Source organism: Aotus nancymaae, unplaced genomic scaffold (genome assembly GCF_030222135.1).
Source record: "Aotus nancymaae isolate 86718 unplaced genomic scaffold, 86718_ANA_hifiasm-v0.15.2.pri h1tg000010l, whole genome shotgun sequence".
Classification (NCBI taxonomy): domain Eukaryota; kingdom Metazoa; phylum Chordata; class Mammalia; order Primates; family Aotidae; genus Aotus; species Aotus nancymaae.
The window spans coordinates 45,359,659-45,363,156 of record NW_026988421.1 but is presented as its reverse complement, the minus strand read 5'-3'; positions in this window follow the sequence as shown (position 1 = coordinate 45,363,156).

Sequence of the window (3,498 nt, the reverse complement as noted above, 5' to 3'; positions counted from 1 at the left end):
AGCTCCCTGTGTAGCTGCAACAGCCTCTTTTATCCTTTACAAGATGCAAGACCTGCTGCCTGTGTTTCCAGCCTGGAATGAAGAATCAGGCTAAAATCCCAACCCAACAGCCCAGAGCAGCAACCGTGAGGAAGACTAGCCTCAAATGAAGCACCACCACCAGACCCCAGAGCCACCTGACCTGGAACAGATCCAGTGATTTGTTGTTCAGGGCTTATAGCATAGAATCCTGCCTATCCAGAGGGTAGAGACCACAGTGTCAAATGCAGCCCAGAGTTCATCCAGGTAACGCAAATCCTGACCAAGGCCTTGGTGTCCTGATTCCCAAGGTCTAAGTTCAGAGACCAGAGCAGAGACCAACAGCTCTGATCTCCTAACCCTCAGCCATGATCTCAGAGAACCAAGCCCAGAGATAGACAAACTGAGTCTAGACAGTCAGGACAGGGACAGACCCCAAATTTGGAACTCAAGTCTCTAAGAAAAAATTTAGCTCAAGGCCCTGGGGTCAGCCCAGAGAGCAGCTCCCAGAATGAGGAGATCAGAGTCTAAGCCCAGAATCTACAGCCCAGAGTTCATATCTTGGAAGGGGAGGAGGGGAGAGACAGCCCTGCTATTTGCATGATGCCTGGCACCCTGAGAAGTTCAAGAGACCCGAGTCTGGATTGAGTCTTTCAAATGGCAAGATCTTAACTACACCTAATATTTGCAATGCTTTTCTTTCTCCTTGAAATGTACTTCCTCTGACTTCTATACTTTGGGACCCTTTCTATTCCCCAGAGAGGTTTTCCCTGACCCCCAGTCTTCAGATGATGTCTCCATTATTATCTCTTTCAGTCTCTGGTTTGTCATCTTTGTGGCAACAATTGAATTAATATAAATCTGTGTCATCTTTCCCCATTATACTGGGAGCTCACAAAAGCAGTTACGTTTTCTGTTGTCGTCCCAGATACTGTCCCAGGGCCTAACCAGAGTAACTTCCCAGAATTAATCTGTAGAATGAGCAGACAGGTGTCAGGTGGCAAGGGGCGGGGGGACAGGGGAGGGGCAATCCCTGATTTCTCAGGGTATCCCTTGGCCCGCTGCAGTCCTAAGCATGGCCACAAGATGGCAGGGCTGACCCATACTTTCCCTGTGGGATCCAGCAAAGTTTGTTCACTCAAGCACCCTGGGCCTTCAGGGCCAGGATACTCCCGTTCCTCAACAGGGCCGCTGGAGGCCCTACAGAGCTTCCTGAGAGGACAAGCCTCCCTCTCCACCACTCTATCACTCTTTAAACAGGTGAGTCAACTTGGGGTCAAGTATTGCCGGGTGAGTCTGACCCGGTTATGCTAGGTCGCATGTGTCTGTCCCCACCTATCTCAGAAAACAATCCTTTTTGGTCCTCTTTCAGTAACAATAATTTTTTTTTCTTGTTTTCGCAGTGGGTAGGGCTTCCAGATTAATACTCTTACATATTTATCATTACTAAACACTCTCTTTCTGCCCATATATAGCTAATAACTGAGTCTCAACAAGATGAAGGCGTTTGTCTAAGTCACAACCCTCAGGTCAGGATGGAGCAGAATGATAATGAGACAGGGGTACATCTGTCCTTGACACCTTCCTGATCTCCTCACTTGGGGGTTCTGGTGGCTGGCCCCCCAATTGTATGCAGAGGGGAGAGGCAGCCAATCTGTGGCTCAGCCAGCCCTGTGGAACCAGCCTTTCCTTGGCCTTTCTAGCAGAGAACATCTTCCTTAACCTTCCCCAACCATCCCCCCCACCTCTAATTTAATAAGCAGTTCACTCTCAACTCAATTCAACTCACTCTCCTCCAGGGTCTCTACGTTTCTGTCCAGGACCTGTATCTCCAACAGGTGACCTGTATCTCACCTGGATCTCCATCTTCCTATTCTGGAGAGGTGGTTGTGGGAATTGGTTGGGTTCCTCTGAGGTAAGTGCGTCTCTTAAAGCTGTGCTGGGCTGGGGGTCAATCTGTTGTGCTTGGGGAGGGAGGGAAGGAGGAAAGGAGGGGAGGGAGGGGAGGGGGGAGGAGGCCTAGGAAGAGGGAGGGGAGGAGGCAGGAGAGGAGGGGAGGAGTGGGGAAGAGGGGAGGAGGGAGGGGAAGAAAAGAGGAGGGAAGGGAGGAGGAAGGAGAGGAGGGGAGGAGGGAGGCAGGAAGGGGGAAGGGGAAGAGGGAAGCAGGGATGGGGGAGAGGAGGAAGGAGGCAGGGAGGGAAGGAGAGAGACAAGGAAGAAATGAGGGAGGGAAGGAGGGAAGGCGGGCAGGAGTGAGGAAAGGAAGGAGGGAAGGCGGGCGGGAGGGAGGGAAGGAAGGAGGGAGCGCAACCTCAGGGCCCAGAGCCGGCAGGCCCACCCCTCTACCTTCCTCGGCTGCTCAGCATTCCTGTGAGGCAGGGCTGGAGGGACCCTTGATGTTACGGCTGCAGACAGAGGGCTCACACTGGGCGTGTGGACTTACCGTGTGCACGACGATGCGGACACACCTACTGTGCCAGGCATCAAAAGACTGTCAGCTCCCAATTTACCCTTCAAAACATGCTCTGTGATAAACCACGGTTCCTGTCAGCATTTTCTAGTGAGCACCGTGCAACGCTTTCTCAGTAGAGGGGGCGCTAGAGAGACATGGCATGAAAAAGGGGCTTCTGCAGTTTCCGGAGGCTCTCTCGGGGGTCGGCCTGGCGGGTGGGAACGTCCGGGGTGATCGCGGTTGGAACGCGCGGTCTGGCCGCGAATCTGGGAGCTTGCAGCCGCGCTTTGGCCTCGCCACCAACTCCCTGCAGCCCTCGCGACAGGGACACCTGGGCCCGAAGCTTCCTGCCTGCACCTCTGTTGTTTTGCCTCCGCTAAGCCCTCTTTCCCCAGGTGTGCCTCCTGCAATCTTATGGAAGCAGTGCCCCTCCCGAGAGGAACATCGCGCTCAGGGCCGCCTGCTGCACCTGCGCCCCACTCCACCTGCGGCTTGCCTGGCCCACCTGTGCTCCGGAGGAGGGCTGATGCCTGCTTGTTGCAGAACTGCAAAGAAGCTCTGGCCCAAAAAACCAGCACAGCCACCCAGCAGGTTCAAATACCCTTTCTCCAATGAGGACTGAACCGTAGAGAATGTCTTATATTCTATAGTTACTTTTTAATCAGGGTTCAATAATTCTTTATATTAAGCTACCCCAGATTAGATCATTGTGTGATGTCTGTTTCCTGATTGGCTCCAGAGTGCTAACCCTTTTCATCCTTGCAAAGTTACAGGTGAACTCATGTAATCACAGGTGGGGAGACAGAATTTAAGAAATGGCACAGACTCACGTTCAGATACTCTCCCGACACACACATACCCAAATATGTATACACAAGTGCATGCACACACACACAGCTGGATAGAGGGTGAGTTTTTGTCCAAGTGTACAGCGTGGGATCTTAGGTAAATTAAAGATGCAATTAATCCATTACTAATGCAATCAATCTATCATTAATCTAAAGCTGAGATTTTGCTGTCTCTGGTTC